We start from the raw sequence: 25,361 nt of genomic DNA on the forward strand, positions 1-25,361 counted from the left end.
GGAGCACTCAGACAGCGTTAATTGATTTCTCTGTAGAGAGGGCAACGTCTCGAGCTCGATTTTATTGCACGCTTCTCGCTTGGCTCGGAAACATCGAGGCTTTTAACGTTGCAATTTTATTTGACGAGAAAAAACCTGGCTCGAGATGACGAAATATTTTAGATAGTATCTGCAGACGTATTCCTTGACGTTTTGAGAGATGTTTTTTTTTTTTCAAAACGCGCTCACAGAATGTTATTCCATTAGAGTTTAAATGTCATGTATAACATTATTATTTCAATTCGGGGGCGCAGTAACTAATTCGTTGATATCTGTCGTTCCCGAAATCATTCGTTGACTTTTGACTTTTAATTCACGAATAGTTTATTTATTCGTAAACTTATATAGAATCGATCGATAATCGACAAATGTTACAAACATACGCGACAAAACAACAAAAAAAACTTTACATTAATCGAGTTGGCTTTTAACGTTTTCAAGTTCGATGTCGATGAATTTATAAAATGTTATCGATCATCAAAGAACGGTCAATTACGATCACGGAAAGAAAAAAAGACACATTGCATTCGATTCTTCGTGTGTTAAATTTTTGCTTTGGTAAAAATAAATATGCAGATTTAGTTGGGGAAATTATTTGAGATCCGAAGGATTGATTCGCAATGAGTTTTTTTTTAGATTTTTTGCCGATGAAATCCTTTCTAAACATTTACATATAGTAGTCGATTTTATAATTATGCCGGAAGTCACGGAACAAATCTCGTTTAGCCGATTGCATTGTGAAAGAGATTCTGGGATTCTAAACTTCCTGACATTACCTGAAAAATAAAAATCCTAGTCCGTTAATTTCTTGCAGATTGATCAAGACCAAATGACTTAATCTGAATGACTCAAAGGAAATTACAGGGCAACCTCTATAGTCTTAGCTAATTAATGCGAGGGCCTATTGGGATAGTCGAAGATTGTTGTAACTCGTTGACATCTGCCTCTTCCCGAAATTATTCGCAATTGTGTCTCTAATTAAGGCATCACATTTTTGACAAACTGACATTTATTTATTTCATACACACTTATTATATTTATATTTATATTTATTTACGTAACACTTATTATATTTATTTATGTAATATTTATGTCATGTTATATAAAAAAAAAGTATTCATACTTTTATCGTTTTTAAAAAAATCTCCGGTCACTTTTAATTGTAAAAAATTGCAGTACGCATGTACAAATCTACTAGGCAGGCTTTCAATTAATGTCGAGTGCATATTTACTTGAACCCCGAAGTGGATTTCATCGCGTTTTCTCATTGAAATTTTTGCATCAGAGATCCACCAAGAGATCGTGGCATCGCAGATGCCAGATGTAGAGGATTTTTTGTAACATAAATTACTGCACGCGAAAAGGATATCCTGTCATTCGTTCTCCCGACATGACGCTTCCACGCGAGCCCTATTTCAATTTTTACGGTGCGTCGAACGCATAACCGGCGTCGCGACGCTCCCCTGCGTACGCGCGACTCTCTGGCCACGAGCGGAGTCCCTTCGACCACAATGGAGCCCGGCGCCACCCCCGCGTCGCCGTTTCGCATAAAAGGCGAAAAATCGAGGGGCGCGTCACGTCAGTATTGTGTAACTTGTCGCTGCGGGTCCGTGTGCGACGCGAATTCCGGACGGCTATATCTCTGTCACTGAATTATTCACTTACACGTGTACCGCGGGGGACGGAAAAAGAGAAAGAGAAGAGAGTACGCGCGAAAATAACGACTGCAAATGGAGAGAAGCAACGAGAGCAGAAATTAACGAGAAGCGGAATTAAAAACCGCGTAACTCGAAAGAGTAGAATCGATTGGGCCAAAGCCAATTAGTTTTCATAGTGTCGTTATAATTACAAAATTATAAATTATATTTAAGAAAATAATAAAAAATAGAAATATTAAGAAAAAATATCTATAACAGATAAATACAAAAATTATCTTTAATTATCATATAAATAAAAGTGAAAACTATAAATGAGCGTACATTTAAATTATAACAAAACAGAGAAGCAAAATTTTGCAACATATAAATGACAATGAAAATGCATGCTCATAACGAAGAGAGCAACGGACAGGAAAGCAAATATAGGAATGAGAGAAAAAGAGAAAGGGAGAGATCGAGAGAGAGAGAGAGAGAGAACGAAGGCGTCGCGACGTCCCAACAATGGCAAGCCGGCACGCTCACGCGGTTCTCAACAATGGCAAGAGCGCGGCGCATTGTCAAACTGGTGTCAACTGTCAACCGGTCGTTCCGCGAGGCGACAGACCGAGGGAACCTCAGAACGGAGGACGGGCCGGGACGCCGTCGCGAGACTCGCTATCAGAAACGGAGCGTGAACCGGAGATCGCTCGACCATTATGAACGACGGATATTCCAGAACAGAGTAGCGATGATATTCAGACGGGAATGTATTCAGATCCTCTTTCACAGACATATCGCGTGCAAGAGAGAAGTGCCATAGTTTGAAAAAGATCGAGTAATGAACAAATAAATATATAAAATACAAGGTTATTTTTTTTAAATAATTTTATATAAAATCATAATCGATAGTTGCTGATGAATTTCATTAAGTAGTAGTTTACAACACTAATTTTTATTATTTTTTAATTTTCCAATATATTAATTTTTAAATTGCAACAATTTCATCCATGTATTAAAGCACAATATTTAGAAAAATATTATCGAAATTTGATTATATCGATCTCTTTTTGCTGATGCTTTTGTTGCCTTACAATTGATCATTTCGACTACAACGTATTTCTCTTTTTACTTCTCTTTACTTCTCTTTATCTCTCTTTACTTTGCGCAAGATGGTTGAACAATCATTTTGTCGCTTTTTATTTATTGCCGCATCATTTTCTTCCGAGAGAACCTATTTATTGTTTAGAAGGTCGAGGTCGAAAAACGAATAGGAAGCGTGAGCTTGAACGTCCATCAGCGAATATTTTCTTGGACATTTAGAGTGCGGTCCTTAAAATTCTGGAAAAGCCGTAAAACCACAAAGCACGACACGCATCGGGATTTACGCCACCATCTGGCGAAGAATAGGAACGAGTTTATGATGGCGAGAACCGAAGATGCGACCGACCCCTTTTCCGATGCACCAACAGGTACGCACAATTCCGGACGAATTTATTTCTCCGTCTACCTTACACCACCCTTCGAAATGCGTTCTTTCTCGAGAATATACGAGTTAGTAGTCCTCTTTGAGGCAACAATAAAACGGAAAGCGAGCTTGGGGACCCACCACTGTCGTGGCGATAATCTAATTAGAGCCAAATTGTACCTTCGAGCGATGTGTCCGAGAGAAGCCGCTCTTGAAGTTCTTCGACAGCATTTATTCAATCCCGCGCATAGTCGCTAATTATTCATCTCTTTGTGCAGTTGGAATAGAGCTAGCTTGTTTTACATTGAAATACAATTAAATTTGACAAGAGAGCCAAGGATTTAATTTTGCAAAAAATTTGTTTTAGGAAAACACATTCTAAAGTACATTAAAAGTATTTACGATCTTGATATTCGATCTCTTTTTTATACAATAACATCAAGAGATGATAATTTATATGCTTTAAAAAAATTTATTTCAAATTAAAATTTATTAAAATGTAATTTATTACATTTTAATAAATTATATATATTTTATATATATTAAAAATTATTTAAATTAAAACATTTATTTCTAAAATTAACATTGAAAAAATGTATGTCAAATTAAATTTATTATATTAAAATTTTAAATTAAAAACAACACAAGTTTATCTTAAAAATTAACACTGAATATCTTTTGAGATTACATTGTATTTCTCGATAGGCTTTTCTTCTCTATGTTTGGAAAAGAGCATATGTCGGATCGCGTGGTATTTGACACAGCGCGCATCGATAAACACGTTAGATTATTGCTTATCGAATATCCGAGTATCGAGTCTGCGCGCATCTGCGTGTGAATGAGCTCCGAACGTGTCGGAAAGACCTTCGGCTACGATCTATCGTACGTGTATTCATAGGTCATCGTCGATCGTCGGTCGTGACTCACGGATCGTCCCTGGCAGCAACATTCAGGAGAGAATTTTCTCTCTCGCTCGGTGCCACCGCTTAAGAACGACTCTCTGTCCCCACCCGTAACCTTTGCTTTTTCTCACCTGGCTTATTCCACGCGTACATACTTACATAAATATGTACATATACGCACGCATGGCTGGGAAGGTGCCTGGACAGCGCGCGCGCGCGCGCTTAGCATATTAAATTGCAGGCCGGTTTACAGCCCGACGACGCGAATAATCGACGAGTTATATTATTATACGCAATGTATATCATTATCCTAACGCATAAATCTATCGGCAATAATGTCGGACGACAACACGTGCCGCATATTTAACACGAGTTACGATACATGCGCTTCCAGCTCGCAAAAACGTATCGCGTTAGAATCTGTAAACATGTCACCAGGCGAGCAACTTGTCATTTAACAGATGAGAGAGAACCGAGAATTAAATGATAAAGTATTGTAGATAAAATTCACTTAAATATTATACTTAATATAATATACCTATCTTTTTGTGACATTTGAACGCTAATGAAAATTGATCGAAAATCATTATCTAAATTGAAATCTCTCGCTGACATTTCTCATTGAATTTGTTTTTATTTATGTTGTTATTTTACTTAATTATTATTTCATCTTAATTTGTTTTATCTTACCTATAGATTAATATAAAAAATTCATAAATTCATAGATTACAAAAAGGAAATCGCGATAATTTCTCAGTCCAAAGTGTTCAAACTGATTTGCTATTATTCTCAACAGCTCATCTATAGTTCCACAACTCGAATAAGACCAACACAGACGAAGAAGGCGTCCGAAGGTGTAGATCGACACATGATTGTAGTGTCACATGGTGCTTACAAGGTATCAATTTTATCATGAAAATTACACTGATCAGATATACGCGACGATATGGACACATGTTGAGGCGTTACGATCTACGCAAAACAGTTCGACCTTATCTCGCGAGATAAACAGCTGACAGTTTCGGGCTATTCGTTTTACGCGATTGAGAGTTGTTAACACGAACGTATATATATACGTACATCCAAAATGCATGCATCTGTTTGCAATAACATGCTCGCGTGATGCATATTTTTTATGAAGTCGACCACCTTCCGTGTTGGGCACGAGAGTTTCGCAGCCCTTTTGCGAAGGTGTCCATCTCCTCGGTACTCGATAAAGCGACCTTATTTTTTACGACTCTCCTTTTCCTCATCAAGAACGATTAGCGGAAGGAAGCGAAGTGAAAATCGAAAGGCTCTCTCCTCTTCCGTTTCGCGAAGAACGAAGCGCCGTCACGACTCGCCTTCGTTACAGAACCTGACGAACTTCCGAAGCACTTCGACTTCGACCTCCTTTAGTCGTGAGGCCGCGGCTATGCAAAATGAGAAACGTCAGACTCGTCAGAGGACGTTCTCTTCGTTGCTTTTAAACTTGTTAATTGAAGACGTTATTGTAACGGTGCTACAGCTCCGCTTGCCTTCGAAACTTTACAGTCGAGGAAGTGAAGTTTAAGATCGAGTAGAAATCTTCAAAAGTGAAGTGTGTGTAATAGACCCATTTAATGGATATATTTTATAAAGATTGTTGCTCTCTCGAATTTTTGCGCTACCATTTGCAATTTCTTCTATTAAATTAAGGTACTTGAAATAAATCGAAAAATTTCAAGGAAAGATGAAAAGACTCCAATAATATACATGATTGCAAAATAAATAGGATTATAGAGTAAATTAAAGAAGTGCAAGTAGAACATCAGTGTGAAAAGGAAGGATATAATTTTCATTTCTATGCCCAGTGAAGTTGAAAAATTTGTACAAATTATTGAAAATTAATCCATGATTATTTAATGATTATATATGATGTTTTTAGTATTCTTATTGTTATTTTTTTTTACTTTTAATTTTATCTGCAGCACATCTCAACATGAATGAGGATTCGAATGTGTCACTAAAATAACTCATATGACTTATTTTTCATTAATTCATTCGCAGAGAAGATCGTAAACTTACAGGAAATATGCGGTAATGTCTTGCATCTAAATTCTAAAAAAAAATAGAGTTTCATAATTTATCGTGTTATCTATCCGCATTTGACACATTGTCGGATACTTGTATAGAATTGCGATATCTCATGAAAGGATCATAATTTATACGATTCGCTTTACGATCTTTCCTGTTTTTTAGAATTATTGTCGCTCGAGGAATCCGAATTCACTTGTACATAAATTCATTCGTCGAACTACGTCAAGAAGCGCGGTGCGACTATTAAAGGCCTCATGATATTCATCTATCGATCCAGCTCGGTGATTTTCCACTACATTTACATCTTTAAGTTTCGTCTTCCTCTACGAGTGGCGTTGTAATTTGCGCCAAAGATCGCAGCCGAAAATCGAGAAGGTCGCGATGAATCATTGAAAGATCATTTTCTAGCTCCTCGAGTTAACGTCTATTACAATTATAACGATTTTTAAAAGGGGAATATCCAACTCCCTTCTCTTTAACGATGCCAATAAAATCTCGAGTAGTGAATCTATCATCATTTAATTTTTACTGGTTTCTTTCTCGCTTTTCCCCCTCCTGTCGAGAATGTCTCGAGGATTTTAATGCACGCGTCATTATTTACATCGTTCACATATTCACATTATTCACAACTTTGATAATTAATAGATAAAAGCACAAGCGGGAGACATCTCGAGAAATCATAATCTGAAATTTACATATTCAATATCGGAAACATTTTATTCGCATAGTGAAAAGCTTTGCGTCTCAGCAAGTTTTTACTTGTCATTAGTCATTATTATACATCCCATCTCTGTAAATACAAGTCTCTTAACTCTAACTGTGGAATATTTACAATCAAAGAACGCTTGTTATCAGGAATATTTAGACATAACATTTATTAGCGTTTTCCACTTATGTGCGATCCTCGCTTCCACGTGTCTCGAAAAATAAGTGTTAAGAGAGTCAAGTGCACGATCGGTATTCGATTGCCGTAAAAGTAGGGGACGCGCGCGATATAAACGATGAGATTCTATCGTCGGCAATAAATACATAATTAAGCGTCGTTGATGTCGATGCGAGCGTATTTATATTGGAGATATTTAACGATGTGACAAAATCAGGTGACAAGTGTCATGACGAATGGGCCAATATTATAGCCAGCGACGTACAATAGAGGCAGATCCTTGGCTGGAAAGGACGCATCTCCCGACTATAATTTAAAATATCTGACAATTCCTTCGATGGTGCTTTATTAAAGCACTGTTGTGAAGAGATAGAACGAGCGAAACGACGATAACGATCACGAAAAAATGAAATAACCTCTCGAATGCAGAGATGATAATTAGAACTGCTGCGAACTCATCCGGAAGATGACTCGCATTAATAAAATTGACGAAAATCTGTAAATCTTGCCTGCAAGTATTATTATACAAAACGTATTTTGCATAAAAGATATATTGGTGTTGTAAAATAATGTAGATGTTTAACTTGAACAAAACAAAAATAACATACATTTAAAATTGTATAATAATAGTTAGTTTATCAGTGTGTTTCAAGGCAAATCCTATAATCCCTAGTCTAAATGATACATCTACTTGCATAATGTATAAAAAATTGGTAATTATATACATAAATGAGGAGGAATTATATACAAATTAAAATATAAATATATAAATATATAAATATAAATATATAAATTTTCAAATTTTTTTGGAAATACACTTCATTGTTTCATCCATCAAGATAAGTTACTATGCGTGACGGTAAATATACCTCTTGCCACACTAGAAGCGTCTGGCGGAAAAATGAGATTACGCTGAAAATTTAGGATTCACCCTCGAACGCGTTTTACCACGTATTATCCGAATCCACTTTGTATCCTCCCCCGGCAAGGACATTCGATTTCCCTCCTTCCCTCTCCTCTCTTTGCACCCCGGTGGCGTCCACCCTCTGTCCGCAATGTGCTTTGCGATTTAAATTTTGTCACGAGACAAATTGCCTGACAAATCGGATTTTCACCATCGCGACGAGTCACCGGCGATCAAAGCTCGACATTTCGTGCCTTCTTTTTTCCATCCATTTTTTCCTTTTGTTTCGTCCTATACGAAACACGATTCGCGAGAATCCAATCGACGGACTGTCCAAAATGATTTGAATATTTTCCATCCAAAATTGATCGCTTTATCCATCGATTTATCTTTAAGCGAGCTTGTATAAAAGTGATATTTTTAACGATAATGATTTTAAATAACACAATGTTTAATTGATTCTCTTAAACATATAAAACGAGCAAGATTCCTGATTATTTTCACATGTATAATTAATAAATCGCGGACAAGCTGATCCGAATATGTACGCGACATGCAGAGTAATAACATTCGTATATCGTTGTAATGTGGCTTATTTAAAAAATGAATGAGAATCAAGATACGCGGGAGAGAAGACGATCTTTCTTCGCGGCTGAATGGAGACTCCACGGAAGAACGGACGACCACCGAGTGGCACTCGCCGGCTATCTCGAGAGATGATGCTCGGCGCTTTAATTAAGTGGCGTCTCCCTTATCCGGCGAAAGAGGCAGCTCGTAAAAAAAATGAAAGAAAAAGAAAAATCGCCGGTCCCCCTTTGCCTGCGGCGAATGAAAAGCTTTCGAGCTTCGCTACGCTTGCGATACCGACCTCAGCCATCGCTATTGTCCGCGAACGTCCTATTTAAGAACGACGTGCAACAAGTATCGGCATTCATCTTTCCGCGTCTTTTATTTGCACCGTCTCGCGAGTTGTGTGCAATACCTGTTTTTGTTTTTGGATTTTTTTTTAATTAATCACTCAGGAGCTGTTGATTCGCTTGTTTTTAACAGCGATTCGTCGACCTGCCTTAGCCGACGTATTAATTTAAATTCGTGTTTCATTGATTATCGTATAAATTGTAAGATAAGGAATGAAATATTATAGATCATACATATTTATAATTTTTTTATGGCACATAACGTATGTATAATATATAAGCGCACGAATATTTGTTTATCTTTTGGAGATGAGTAAAGTTTCATGTCTCTTTGATCAAAAAGAGATCGGAAAAGTATGGATATATCCATATGGATTATCCATATCGTTAAGCGAAAGCGGTTAATAAATGATCGGCGATAATTTGTCCCAGTAAAAATCGGCAACGATTAAGCCACAATAATTGCAGCACAAACCCCGAATCTCCGCCGGATGTCGTGTAATTACGCGGAGACCTTTACGGTGTCGCGATCCAGTGATTTTATCGTCCGTCGGTTTAACGAGATCCAATTCTGCGTACGCATTTGCCAAAAATAAAGCAAACCGACACGCATGACGCTCCTTGATAATTGGCACGCGATTACGCAGGTCGGATAACGAGAGGACGAAATGCGGTAAAGTATGCGGAACATAGACGTCAAGTAAAAATTGAGAATCTACAAAAATCCTTGTACTGTTATACATATGTGTTACGCCTTATTTTTATAACTTGTGACAGTAATTAGGTCATAAATTCGAGATAACAAGTAATTATACAGTTCAACAAAAAATAAATTTTTATGAACACAAGAAAGAGAATAATCATCTCTTACAATCTCTCTTATGCTAAATACAATTCTGGCTTCAAATCGCATCACAATTTTGATTTTCAAAATTCATCAGAATTGCAAAAAAAAACCTATTTTACAAATATTTTATTATGTTATCATATAATTATCATATGTGTGTGGCTATAATTATCACGTATATTAGCGTATATTTCAATGTTAAAAATTTGCGGGAAATTATTATTCTCTTTCTTTTTTGCCTCGTTATTTTTTTATTGAAGTGTGTTATCATATTAGTATTTGTATATATGAATGTAATAGTGAAACAGGTACGATCTCTTCTTCCTTCCCCCCTAGTATTTTTTTTATTTCCAAGACACTCCTAAAGAGTACGTATATGCATTTATGAGTATCTCATTGTTAGAGTCGCTTTTCTCTAATAAGATAAGATCTGCTGTCGGCGTCTTAGTTTCGATAGTAGCAGCGGTGCCTTTTTTTTTCTCGCGGCACTCACGTCGATTGAAGAGCGAGAATCGAGCAATATCACGAGATGTAATCTTATCGATGGCAAGAAGCAGCGCCTGGGAATGCACGCGCGTACGTCTTCTAATTCAAAGAATCTTCATGAATCGAACAAGAGAGGAGGGTATTTTAAGGTCGCGTAAAAAAACACGACGATTGCCCCGGTCGCGCCACATTATCCTCTTCCTCCTTCACGCCGTAACAATCTCGTAATGGAAAAAAGGCTTAACAACGTAAGCGTTCGCGCGCGGTGCCGACGAGGGGGAGTCGGAGCGAGGGGGCAGAGGGGACGGATGCAATTTCGCGAGGAAGATAGAGGCGACGGCCGCGGGCGAAACACGCGTTCCCAACCGGCACACACGTGGCTCTCCCGCCGCTACTGTATCAATTCTGTCAATTGTCAATTCGTCCCAGCACGACGTAGGGAGGAGAAAGGTAGGGGGGTCGGAGGGGACAGGGGGGGGTGGAATAAAGCGCCGTTTGAAGTGCGGGATCCTGCGTAATCCCATTTTGCAGGCAGCGAAGCTGCGGGCGAAAAAGAGACGAGGATCGAGACAGGCGCCCGCGCATCCCCGCGCATCCTTGTTCCCGCTGTTGCCCCTCTCCTTTACCCCTCTTTCGCGAATTAGGTAGCCAAATTCGCTCCTTCCACGGGATCGAATCTCATCACTAAAGGCTCCCTCGCCCATCCTGCTCGTTCTCGCGCTCGGAATTGGTCTTCCTTTTTCCGCTCTTTTCTTTTCTCTCTTTTTTCCTTTTCTTTCCTTTCGTCTTGTCCTCTTTTTTTCCTCGTCGTCGCAATACTACTCGGCCATTGCCGCATTCGTTCTCCCGCTTTCATCCACCTCCATGAAATCTTTCTATGCACGCACCGACAGCGAAGCAATTGCAACAGAGTGCTCTTTCGCTCGTCCTGAACCTGTTCGAGACCCCCGCGGCAGAGAGCACCGCTCATCTGCTTAGCGATCCCTTTCTTCTTCCTTCCTCCCATCACTCGTCCTTTTCTTCGTCCTACGCGCCTACTCCACCTTTCTACTACCTTCCTGCTGTGCTCACAGGTCATAAAATTGCGGAAACGCGCGCGTCGCGATCCGATCTGATGCGCTTCCAATTGACGCTTCTTCTTCAATGATTTGGTGAAGCTACGTCCAGAGTAATTCTAACAAAATTAAATTAATATTTAAAATAAGACATATAGATCCGTATGTGTATATTTACTGTTCCCAGTTTCGCCCAGAAAATCATAACTTCCTATTCGTACAAAAATAATCGGTCGGATATACGAGCACGTATTTTGATAGCATAGATCGCCAACGAGCTGAAATTAATCGGCGCCCTTCTTCGTTTGTGTTCTTCTTTCATGGACCGCGCTTGCTTCTCCATCCCACTCTTCCTCTCGGTCGTCCTCTTTTCTCTTCCGTCCAAAAGCTCCCTCCTCTTTTCTAGTACTCTCGCTTTCTGGCCGGCTATTAATCCCGCCGTAGTTGGGGTCCGGGATTATTGAAATTATTATACGGCAGCGAACCCCGAAATCGGAGGGCCTGTACATTTCGAGATTCCAGCGCCAGTCTCGACGCTCCCGTTTTGTGTTCATCGGCGTGCGTGTTTGCGTGCGTACACAAGCTCTGGTCCTCTGCCTCTCTCTCTCACTCTTTCTCTCGGAGGCCAACAGCGCGGTATCACCCAGGAAGCGGAGACGAGCATGAGAACGAAGGGCCACGAAATAATGAGTCACCCGTCTATCCGCTTTCGGTCCATCGTGCGAGCCCGAAATATCTTGTTCCGGCGCGCATCGCGTGTCGACCATTTCTACCATTGGGAGACAATGACAGCTATCGTGGGCGGCTACCGCAAGAGAGACGATAAAATCCGTGTTTAAAAATTAAAGCTATCTAGGAGTAAAAATGGAGTAATAATAGCGAGGTCGACGTTGTAAGGGTCGTAGAGTGAACCGCACAATTAGTGGCTACTTTAAGAATATTTGCTTTCTACATCGCGGGATTATTGACAGCTAAGCAAATATTGAGATAACACATACGCGTGTATACATTCCCGTTTTACTTTAGATGTATAAAGTCGCATTCGAAATGAATTGGATTGTGGATTCAGCTTGCTCTTGCTTCGAGAACGGTGAAAGGCGAAGACAATATTTTTAAGATTGAAGTCTTATGATAAATCGAGAAAAAAAGCCGCAAAAGATAAAATCAAAATATATATACACACACAATTGCCTCTATAAGTTTTGCTATCTCTAATCGTGTGCTTAATGTTAAATGCATTCCTCTCGAGCCTTTTGCTTCAATATTCACATTTTCTCTATCCGTCGCATATAAATCGCGTAACAATATTCCTGCATGACAGTTTATCTTCGAGTCTAAGCTAGCTTTGCTCTTTCGCACTTGCTCCCAAACCGAAGTACGTATTCGACAATCCTGCGATCCGATCGTATAATACCTGTCATATTCCTCTGACCAGCTTACATAAAGCAGTATGCAATTATTGGCGATGAGGAAACGCGCAGTCACATATGATATATCACTGGTATTCCTGTCGCGATCATATGCACCAGTAATCTAGCGTGTAGATATTTCAATTTTTTTGCTTAAATAATTTCTAAATAGGAAAAAAATTATTTCTAGAAGTTAACATGGTAAATCAATTAATATGAGAGATTTATTACCGCGATGAAAAAAATATCTGCATAATATAATTCACATTTTTGATAATAAAAGAGCCATACTTATTTTCTTCGAACATCATTAATTTATTATTTTTTTTTTCATAAATAATAAATTAATGCTAAATAAAAATAGAAATTTTATTTTTTAGGATAATCAAGATATTATATAATTATATAATTATATAATTATAAATCGTAAGTTGCATTTTAGATAGGATAAAAGTTAAAAATACTATTTATTCTTTAAATTATTAAGTCTTGAAAAAAATTATTTCTAGAAGTTAACATGGTAAATCAATTAATATGAGAGATTTATTACCGCGATGAAAAATCTGCATAATATAATTCACATTTTTGATAATAAAAGAGCCATACTTATTTTCTTCGAACATCATTAATTTATTATTTTTTTTTTTCATAAATAATAAATTAATGCTAAATAAAAATAGAAATTTTATTTTTTAGGATAATCAAGATATTATATAATTATATAATTATATAATTATAAATCGTAAGTTACATTTTAGATAGGATAAAAGTTAAAAATACTACTTATTCCTTAAATTATTAAGTCTTGAAATATCCTAACTAGTAGCTCTCGATATCACTAAAATAACAGTTACTCTCGAATTATAATTCTATCGGAGGATATTTCGTGGTTACGAAACGAGCTATATAAACAGTGTGACGAGTCAGTGTCATCATTATAACAATATTACACATGAGTGAAAGTGTAATATATGTCGTTCCGCGGCGAATTATGCCGTCCACGGTGAAATCGGGGCTTTCACCCCACTTTCCCCTCCGACGACCCCTATATATTCCCCCAGGGAAGGGGAAAACGCGCACATACAATAGCGCTATGGTTCGTACAGCCCTCCTTGTGATAGACGCACTACCTCACCACGGTGTTGTCGCGTTAATCCAAAGGGTGATTGAGGGGTGCGGCCCAAAGGGGGCGTGTACGCGATTTACCTACCTACCTACCTACCCCTTTTATATTACGACGACACGGCGATCACGCGAATACGCGTTCGGGAAAACCGTTATCGATCCTCAGCACGTCGTACGAAGAGAGATCGCTCTCCAGGAATTATGAGACTCGCCCTCAGTCATAGCCTCGCGTGTCCTGCGCACTCGTCGTTCCCTCTTCTTCGTAGCGACCGGTTATTACGCCGCTTAACGCGCCGTTTTGTACAATATCGTGTTAATTTACTCGTTACTTTGTATCCGTGAATTGGACGCGTGAAACGAGGAACGGAAGAAGAGAATAGAATTTTTATTACTCGCTCGAGCGCAGAAATTTCTCTCCCAGCAAGCGAATTTTTATAAGATTGCGAGCAAAGAGATAAATGGATAACGTGTTTTTAATCTTATGGCATTTTCTCTTTAGTCGGTGAATAAAAAAGTGATGCTTTTGGTTAAGTTTCTGTAGTCCTTTCAAAAGGATTACAATTGTGAAAGATATAAAATATTGATAAGATATAGAAGTAAAATCATTGTACTGATTGTAATTTTTCAAAAGAATATAAGTGCTGATTTTAATCATTTGGTTTTAATTTTAAAAGCAAAGTAAATTAAAAATAACGCAAGAAATAAAATCGGGCAAATTATTATAAATCCGTCCATCCATATAAGCTAACAATAAATATTAACAATTCTTCTTAAAGAAATTACTTATTTAATTCTAGTGCTGTCATTTCTTATATATATATATATATATACAAGCAATTAAAAATTCCATGGCGAGGACATCAGTGACCATCCTTAAGGATGATCTTGCTAAGTGAACTCAATCTTACGTCGTCGAAAATAAATTAATAACCACGTTCTCGCTTAATTGACGTCAGGTTCGCGCGTTCGTTCAAATTAATGGGAGCTCCGTGCGTACCCCGAAAATCAACAGAGATAATAACTCGTCCCATCGATCCTCCCGAAGCGCGAAATTAAAATGTAAATTGAGAAACGCGTGCGCGCGTGCAAGGCGGAGGTTGTAATTGATTCACGATGCGCGATCGCGATCGCGTTTCGCCCGCGTACGTGAGACCGAACGCCGCACACCGATATCCGCAAAACGTTCGACAGGTGTTCCCATGGCGAGGAGGAAGTGATTTTACACGGCAGTTAACGTGGTAAAGTGCTAATGTGCGAATTAATATAGCGGTCACTTCATAACGTTGGTCGCGCATCACGAATCCTTGGCGGATATGGCCGTTCGCGTGTAATACCTGCACCTACACGTGTACCCGTGAATCGTAACAAGTCAGTCGACACGTCAAAATAGTCATATTGAAGCCTGTACGTCTCCTCGATATTCTACTTTCCGGCAACTTCCGTTCGTCTCGATCAATGTGTAAGAAACCAGCAATATTCTTGTGTAAATATCATGTATTTGCTTTTTCTCCAAGCCTCCTTTTTTTAAATTGTTTATTTATCAATATAAATAATTATATTCTATTTAAAAAAAATATTTTATTAATTTCTAGAAGTCATAGTTAAAATTATCCGCTATTATTTTGCATCTACTTTATAACACAAATTCTAATAATATCTTTCGGCAAATTTAGGTTCCATTGCCGAATATTAATCATTGCATTGGATGAATATGAGTTTCCGTAGTACAGTTAGATCGATCTTTGTGAAAAATGATTTTCTTGTATATCAGAGTCAAACTTTGTAACAAGTATGATTAGCCTTAATATGGATAGGCACCACAGGACTTTCCTTCTAAATTTCACTAACAGTTCAGATATGAATTCTGTCACTTGGATTGATAGATTAAATGCAAAACATATGCGATATCGCAATATTTGCTAATCATTTATCTCAATTAATTTATCGCCTCTAGAAAATTGTTGTTGACCATTTTTTTGAGTGTCGTGAGTGATCTAACAGGAATAATTCATTAAATAAATTAATAAAAGGAGAATCTTGCAAGAGATTTTCTCAAAGATATAATATATGCACGAGATAGTAATAATTCAAGAATAACTTGTAAAAATATATGCTTCTGTACAAGATATCAATATCATAAATTATAACACATATATTACTCTTATCTATGCTACTACCACTCATAATTATATTTTTGTATTATTTTACAAGATATCAATATCATAAATTGTGACATTTATTACTCTTATCTATGCTATTACCATTCGTCGTAATTATATTTTTTGCATTGTACTAGAGAATTCGACAAATCTTTTCCCTTCTTCGCTCCTCGATAAGACATTGCGTCGCGCGATAAGCCAGTCAGTCGCGGTTCGTTGCGATACGGAGCTTGCCGAAATATCGCCTAGACTCTGGCGCAACATTTGCACGCGCAAGCGTCCAGGATACCTTTCTCCCGATTAATTGCCGTGACGGTAGTCGACACAGCGGCAATCTCTTTTCCCCTAATTAATACGTGTTGCATATTTCGTGCCGGTGAACCGCGCGCGACCGCGAGCGGATTCCACGACGACGACGAATCCGACTTGTTAAGAGGGGATTGGGGACACAAACACAGGGTCGGGCCCCTCGCGTGTCTCCCGGAGGACCATCCGGCTGATTCATCAGTCCACGAGCGTAATTGGCGACGCGCTGCGTGAGTCTCGCGATTTAATTGCCGCCAGGGCGTAATATCCCTCCCGAAATTATCTTTCCAGGTATCGTTCTGGGCCTGGCCAGAAATGATTTTTGTCACTCGCACCAGACACGATTATAAGGACTGTGTATCCTGTCGATATTATCGTCTCTTTCCGTCAGCGATCTCTCGAGTTCCTTTACATTGCTAATCTCACTTTTGTCGGGAGGTGTGAATTTTTCAGCTCATTATTTCTCTCGTTATGTCGGGAATCTCAGATAATCAAGATCGGAAGGATCTCTGATTGTCACTTTCTCATACAGATATATTAATTAATAAAGTTCAGAATAGTTGTAGCTTCTAAGCAGAAGAAGAGATGCTATCTATTTTCATAACTAGACAAAATTCTGTCACGAGATTATATTTTTTGTTCGTCTAAACATGTTTATATATATAATAAATAATACATTAATAATACATTAATAATACATTACAATATATGTTCCTTGAGTATTGGCAGTTTTTTTCTTTGCTAGAGGTTTCTATGATGCAACGTACGTAAATGCGTTTAATTCCATGCACGATCCCGTATTCCTACGTAAATGTAGTTCATTATTTTCTCGTCCATTATGATAGAGATCCCCTGACGATTAACGGCAACGGAAGAATCCGTAATCGGAGTCGCTTTCTCACAGGATACGTTAGCCAATCTTGATGAAGACGACGAATCTTTTGTAATCTTTAAGGGGAGATTCTTTTCAATTTGTCGGCCGATTGTGACGTTTCTCATTAGGCGTTTATTATTCGGACGACGCATTGGCATATCTTTTCTATCGCACGGTTTCCGTTACGGTAATGCATACATCTACTCGAGTTCCATCATGTGCCATCAAATGTATCGTGACGATTTTCCCCCTTCATGAATAAAATAAAATAAAATTCGCTTCATGTGTATCATAACATCCATGATACATACATTACACACGTAAACATACATTCAAAAAACGTTTTATAGATGTAGGTAGATTCTTAGGTATCACAATTTATCGCTATTTTTTGTATCTGTTAGAACATGCTGTATAACGTAGAATTTATAGCAGCAAATTCTAATAATATCTTCTGGCAAATTTAGACCATTATCAAATATTAATATCTCTGCATTGGGTAAATATAAATATCGATACTACAGCAATTTTTATGAAAAATAATTTTTCTTTATATCATCGTCAAATTTGAGAACAAAGTATGATTAGCCTTAATATAGGCGTTGCAGAAAAACTTTTTTTTTAAATTTCAATAATTCAGATATAAATTCTGTCATTTAGATTAATTAAGTTTTAGATTGATATGCGATATCACTGCGATATTTGATAATCATTTAATCTATTTCGATTAATTTTTCGCACCTAGAAAATTGTGTTACGGTAATTGCAAGACAATTTTTTGAGCGTGTGTATATGCGTTCGGTGCGACTGTAAAATCTCTCTCCACGCGTTTCTCCGCATCAACGTTACCGGACACGGTAATTAACTGTCTGGCGCGTCGTCGCATCGTCCTCGGTATGCATCGCGGAATCCGCGGACCTTTATCTCGTTTCGAGATGTTTTCTTACCGGTCGAATGCTTTTAATCTTTCCTTTCGCCGCGAGGAACCTAGTACGCGCTGTCGAGCCTTCAAATACCGGGGCCAATTTGTATGTTAACTGATCTTTTACGTATTTCTATCTTTTTCTAGCTTATAATGCTACCTGGTAATATGAGCGAAGAAGGAAAAATGAATTAATTGCTTAGTACAGCTGGTCAGTATCGGTGAAAGTTAATAATCGCCGTGTGAGATGTATGAAAAGAAAGTCTGGATTAATTATAATTGTAATCGATAAACGACAAAACTCTCACGTCTTTATCAAAGTACATTATCACGTTACATTTTATCATAATATGATTTATATTTAGAAAATCGTTAGGAAATAATTAGAAAAATGGCAGAGTCAGATCTTGCCATGCATCATTAAGACGACAAGAAAAATAATGATAACGTGCAGGAAAAGATTGAACATTATTTAAACATTTTTAATATAACACATCATCTATAGTTTCCACTTTTGCGGACACATTAACAAGAGTAGCCTTTTTGAGTCTGAAGAATTCAATTATCGTGCTAAAAAGTTATAATCCTTATTCCACATCGGCGTGTAAAACGCAGAACCGTAAAATTATTTCCCGCCGTGTCGTTGATGTACATCAGAGATCACTGCGTAGCGTGATCGCGGAAAAATTGCTAACGATTTCTCCAACCTCTCCTGCACATTGATTTTCTGGAACGGCAACAATGTGAAACCGGTCTCTCTTAATATGTGGCAGTTCCGTTACAATCCCTGAAATTAGTGTACGCTTTGGAGCATCTTCTTCGAGCACGAAGCAGCGAACGACGCACGACGAGTAAGCGAACCGAAAGAGAACGATGCGCTTTCGAGTTTAATTAACAGCCTCGGAGCTTATGATTTTCCCGATGCATTTTCCTCGAACTCGTTTCTTAACCCTAAGCTCTTGGCATGATCCTATAAAACAAACTTCCGTTTTTCATCGGTAATTCTTTGCTCATAAACGTACTGGCACACTCAAAAAATGTTTTGCTGATGTAGATTTCTAGTAGTGTCACTATAAAAATTTATAGAACAATGTTTACGAAAAACAATTTTCTTGTATATCAGAATCAAACTTTGTAACAAGTATGATTAGCTTTAATATGGATAAATATTATAGAAAGATTTTCTTTTTAAATTTCACTAACAATTCGGACATAAATTCTGTCTCTGTCATTTAGATTGATAAATTAATCGCAAAACATATTCGATAGCACAATATTTGTTAATCATTTATCTCAATTAATTTATCGCCCCTAGAAAATTGTTACTAGTTACAAGACAATTTTATTGACTAAAGATTCTTAAGTCTGATATTAATTGCATTTACATATCTGGCTACTTATTCCGGCTATTTATTATTATTTATTGATATTTGTTGTCATAATTAATTTCTATAACATAACGATATAGAAAGCGAGCGTATTCTAATTATTTTTATAAATTTTTAATAAAAAATATGTATTTTTTATATATTTGTAATATCGTAAAAAATATTTTCCCCTTGTTTGCGCCAAGTATGAGGGTAAAAAACTGATTCCTCGACACGGCGCGAATTCCGGATGTAACGACGACCGAGCGAGAATCGAGATATCAATCCATCAAATCTACGAGTCGCGCCCAAAGCTCTCTGCTCAAGCGCCGTGCGGTCTATTTAAAAGCGGCAGATATCCGCGATTTCTCAAAAGTCCCGAGATGGAAACTCGATCCGACACATCATCGGCCCGCGATTCGACGAGACCCGGACGCGCGAGATATAACTGGAAATGAGATAAAGAAAATTGCGAATAATTCAAATCCAAATTGCCACGGACATATTCCCCGACAAACAGCGATTCGATCGCGAGAGGGAGGGCACGGCGATAAGAGGAGGAGAGATGGATAGAGAGGGTGCACGAAAGAGAGAGAGAGGAAGAAAGGGAGAAGAAGCGCGAGCGCGCGAAACCACTCTACAACTTTTGATATCGATGCATCATCTCGATCCTCGCACCGGGTTCTCTGATCGATTTTCATTCCGCGGGTTGCATGGCGGCTCGCTATCCGGGTGCTATCTTCAACCACCTCGCCTTCGTCGACTCGGGCATCTACGGGGTGCCCGAGAAGTAGCCGCGGGACGAAGGACTCGGCGAAATTCTGTTTATAGAATTATTAACACGATTGGTAAGACACGATCGAAGGTGAATATAACAGCCAATGATATTATATCAAACTCAATTTATGCTGAATTTAGTTTGACACATCGTTTCGAAATGTTAATTAAATAAAGGAGTTTAACGTGGCCAATTTGAAAATTTCTAAATGTCGATGCATTCAAACGACGGGGCAGAAAATGTAGAATATTCACGCGAACGAAAATAAACGAGCTCTACTGTCGCTAATTTTAAGATTTCTGAGGGGAAACATAATATCATGCAGATGATGTGTAAATATTGGCTTCAAACAAATCAATTTCCTATGACTTAAATTGTTCCATTATTGTCGTTTTATTTATACAAATGCACTTTGCAATGAGATTGACTTGAATAAAGTTATTAAATAAAAACCTAAAATCCCACAAGAAGATTATTCTCGCTCATGCGAGCGCTTTGCGTACCCGAGGGGTAAGGACGAGCGCTCGGGAGGGACACCTTGTATAAGGATACGTGTAGGGCCCCCCGCTCCACGGGCAGTGTAAGATATCAGCTAAGAAACGGGCCCGTCCGAGACTTTACGACCGCTCTTATAATTATCTCCAATAAATATCTCCGCGGCACGAGAGCGTATATCGAAATACTTCGGCGGGTCAGAGGTGAGCTCGTACCTCCATCTTTCGATCAACGCGTTTCTTTTGGTCGCCCCGCGTTCTCACTGATAAATTTATAATGTTAAGCTCGCGAGAGAACGGCAATATCGCGAGAGGGCCGGCTCTACCGGCGCAATAAGGAATGGGCCTGCTTAATAAGTCGGGTGACCACACGCGAACGCGGGGATGAAACCACCACCACCACCATCTCCTCCTCTCGCTTCTCCTTCCCCTGCTCTTCAGGGATCGACGAACTAATTTCGCGATTCGAATCTCGATTAGTCTCCGCGACCTCGCTCGTATCGCACGTACGAGCACGAGCGATGCGATGTAACTTTGATTTGCTTACGCCTCTAGCCGGCAACATATGCAACATTGATGAGTTGGAAGCACAGCCGTGTGCTAGAGGGTCGAGTTAAAAGTTGCAGATAGATTGCGTTGCATTTAAGATTCCTCTCGAGCTTGATAACAAGATCAACCATTGCACGCTGAATTTTTTGTTAGAGAAGACGCTTGGAAATTGACCCTTAAGATTGTTGTACGGAAAAAGTGCTCGGACTGCAAGATCCTTTTTTAGTCGCAAATTGGCAGATTAATCCATCATGCGTATAACCGTGCGTATTGATAGAAACTATGTCCAGATTTTTGAAATACATTCGTATTTTCTCGGACGCGTTCGCTCATCAAGCACCGAACGGCTCGATCGAGCGACACGAATCGATTCCCCCGAGAAATATAGAAGTTGTTATTAACTTACGCCTCAATTACGAGGGTATCGGGCCGGCGATCGCGCGGGTTACAGTCAAATAAAACGGCACGATTAATGAAAGCTAAACTAATACACGTGGCGCGATGCATCGATAAGTCGCGCGGGGTCCATCCATGCCTCCCCCTCGTTCTGCGCTCCCCCCGTTCCACTCGGCCGCATCTCTCTCCGCATACTCGGAGATACCAATAAGACGAAGTCGTCGTGAGATTAACGCGTCATTAAATAATTACAGCGTGCCCGGCTACGCCGTTGGCGAAGATGACGGGACCCCGTAGTCAGCAGTCACGCATGTACGAGCACGCGTCGCACGGAGCCGCGAGATAACGAATCGGCGAGCGAGCGAGCGTATGCACGAGCACGCGATGCAACGAAAAAGGAAAGGAGGACCTTCTCGTCCGCCCGAGAGATCCGCCTAATTATTCTTTCCATTTGGACTGCTTCTTTACCCGAGCGTGGAGTCGACGGGTGACCTGGCTCCGCGCACGTGGAACGACGTGGACTGCCGCGGCTGCAAAGATGTACGGGATACTCTCTATCCCGGACCTACCGCGCGTCTGACACACCCATTCTCTAGGGTCGATTAGGATGAATGCGAATATAAATATGACCGTAATATTTTCCAATGGAATGCCTGTGAAAGAGAGAAACCCGATAGTAATTTAAGAAATTGTTGAAAATGATCTCTCTGTCCTTCTCTTTTATTTAATTAGTTATCAAAATCTTTAGAAACTTATTTAGATATATTTCTTAATGTTGGTTATATAAAAATTGAAAAAAAATTGTTGACACTTCAAAATAAATTCATTGATTGTTAAAATGTATTAAATTAAATTAAATTTGAATTTAAAAAGAAAAATGATAAAGAAAACACATTAAATCGCAACTAATTCGCATTTAAAAAAAAAACAAAATGTTTCTCCAATCTTTAGTGGTTTTATATTAAGTTTATATCAATTATAGACAATATTAAGTCTATAAAAGTATAATCTAATAATGGGAGTTGGGGTAGTAATCATATAAATGTTAACAAGTGTGTTATGCGCGTTCTACTATGATGCGAATCGGTCGCGGTACGACGCGATTGCGTGAGTATCGCACGTGCGTGAGGTGATTCGCGCGCGTCTACGTCCGGATGTGACGCTCGCGCGTAAAGGACGCGCGACGGAACGGACTTTCCCGGGTCTGATCGCGGAAGAGTGTAACGGGAATGATAATGCGAATATGTTGATGTGGAGAAGAGAACGGAAGAAGATAACCTTTGCGAACGTGGAAGTGTAAATTGATCGCGCCAAGCATTCGCAGAATGGAAAGCTTGCGGATAGTAAATGATTTATTTTGGGAATTATTGCGTTATGTAAATTTTTCGTGATATTGTATCCATTTTTCGAGTAAGCATCGGAAAATAAAATAAAAATGCAATTCACAATCATTATTAATAGTAAAATTTAAAATTTTATCCGACATGGATATAAATATTTATAACTAATTATGTTATATATAATTTATTATAATTATAATTACTTATAATAATATGATAAATACATACGTAAATAATATACTAATTAAATGTGTACATATATAAGTAGGAATTATTATTTATGTTTATAAATTTATAAGTAAGAATTATTTATTTGTTTTTACTAAAAAACTCTTTGAGATGCATCTCTCCTTTTAGAATATTTCTGTATAACATCCAAGTTGAATCAATTCTGATATTTGCAGAGATTCTTTTCTTTTTCTTCAAAGAATAATTTCGTTTACAAAAGATCATATTCAAAAAATATAGAGTTAAGATATAGATATTTGTGATAGTATCACAATAGTAATTATAAATATATTAATAACTATAAAAACTCGAGAAAATTAATTTTACAAAATCGAACGAAGAAAATTTAATTTTTTCGATTTTTTTAATGTAGAATCCAGTTTGTTGCGGCAAATCTTTCAATTTAATTTTGACAAGGGGTCATCATATCATTCTTTTTTTCGCTCGTTTTCGAATAGGACTGCACAAAATACCAAGACTAATTGAAAATTCGAGGGAAGACCAAGACAAGATTTTTTATCAATTATCAAGATATATCAAGATATATCATAATAATAAGGTATATCAAGACTAAGATTGTCAAGGTATATCAAGACTAAGATTGTCAAGATTTTTTATTTAAAAAAAACTAAAATATGTACATACAGTATTTGTAAATCAAATGAGTAAATCACACGCACTATATTATATATAAACTTACGAAATTTTATTTAAATATCAATTTAATTAAATATAATTCAAATAAAAATTATAAAAAATAGTAACAATTATCTAAAATTATATTTAAAGATACAAGATAAGATCTTCGACAAAATTTTTATTCAAGATCAAGAAAAGACTCGAGTTTCGAAAATTTTCGATATCGATATCTTTGCAATGAGTATCATCTAGGTATCGGAGCAACCGTAGATTACACTTCGTGCAACCCTATTCTCGAAGAATAATTTCGTCCAATAGGGATAGCGATAATACTCGTAATAACACGGGGAAAGAGTCGGTCGCTTCGCGGGTGACCGCGTACGCTCGGCAAGCGTTGCGCAAGCGAGTCGCAGTGGAGCGGCGCCGATCCTGGCGCGGCGGCGTGTGAAAATGACGCCGCGCCGGCGAGGTAAGGTGAGGTGAGGTGAGGATGACGACGTGCCCGCGCCGAGGAATCGGACGGGCGCGGGACCTCTCTACTCGCTTTCACGGCGCGCGTCCGACTCTCTCGTTGAGACACACCGCATCGCACGGATACGCTCGACGAATTCCAGCGGACACGGCCGGCCGAAAGCGAGGGGGGTCCCCTCGTCCCGCCGGCACACAATGGACGCCACGGTCTCCCGCTGTCTCCCTCCGCCTCTTTCGACGTCGTCCTTCTATGCTAATAGGTTTCCCATTTCTTAAATGAGTCCGGGCGCCGGATCATATCCTTCTCATCTACCGTTATTAATTCCAGCTCGTAATTTTTTTTTAGTCTTGATTTAAACGTGGAAGATGTGTCCCATGGAAGGTACCGTTGTGGTCTGTAGAAGCACCTCCAAGACGTGAGAATCGACCCGACTCGTGTTCTGCGGAAACACGTGACGGGTCTTCTTCCCTCGATTGCGACAAAATATAATGTCAATTGCAATTCGATCGGCAATTCTGCCGCTTCAAGATTCCCAAAGGATGATCTTTCATCATTCTCGGGCCTCAATAAACGCGAACCCGTGTATTGGAGGACCTACACAACCGCCATAATTTTTCAACACGAGATTGTCCCCGCAGTGAATTCCTCCAGCGCGCCGATGGAGTAGCGGTGACTTTTATTCCCGATAATGACAGAGAAGAACGGGCAGTAGCGAAGAAAAAGAGAGAGAGAAAGGGGGAGAGGGGCGGAGAGCAAGGGATGGAGAACCAGAACCCCGACGCGGTACGTGATCAATTTTCGGAGCCCCGGCGCGGTGTGCTATAGGTGCGCGCCTAACTACGATTTCGGCGTAATTATATACGCTCTCTGTCCGAGCGGCGGCATCTCGGGACGCGGTCACAGTATATCCCGGGCCTTCCCAATCACACACATACACACAGATACATACATTTGGGATCCGCTCGCGCAGTCCGTGGAGTTTGGGCGCACGTCGTATGATTATCGCGCGACAAACCGCGGTTCCGCATTATCGATTTCGCAATTTACATCGCTGCCTTTGAGCCCCGAAACTCTCGGTCGAGGCCCAAGCGAGACGCGGAGGCGGAGGAG

General features: G+C 38.9%; 2 protein-coding genes across 6 annotated transcripts in view; one reads left to right on the plus strand and one right to left on the minus strand.

Annotated features, from left to right (window-relative positions):
* The window catches only part of LOC145976650 (uncharacterized), a 279,978-nt gene that overhangs the window by 205,585 nt on the left and 49,032 nt on the right, over positions 1–25,361 (minus strand). The window lies entirely within an intron of this gene.
* LOC145976649 (uncharacterized) overlaps positions 1–25,361 on the plus strand; it is a 247,172-nt gene that overhangs the window by 160,528 nt on the left and 61,283 nt on the right. The window contains exons 1-2 of one of the 4 annotated variants that reach the window (XM_083107883.1): positions 3,002–3,145; positions 4,840–4,941. The exons of the other annotated variants lie outside the window; for them this stretch is intronic. The gene's annotated coding sequence lies outside the window, so the exon portion shown is untranslated. Of the gene's footprint in view, positions 1–3,001; positions 3,146–4,839; positions 4,942–25,361 lie in introns of those variants that run through there. 4 annotated transcript variants of the gene reach the window in all.

The sequence above is a fragment of the Camponotus vicinus genome, unplaced genomic scaffold (assembly GCF_025532165.1).
Source record: "Camponotus vicinus isolate PSW18456_S1 unplaced genomic scaffold, iyCamVici1.0 SCAF_9, whole genome shotgun sequence".
NCBI lineage: Eukaryota > Metazoa > Arthropoda > Insecta > Hymenoptera > Formicidae > Camponotus > Camponotus vicinus.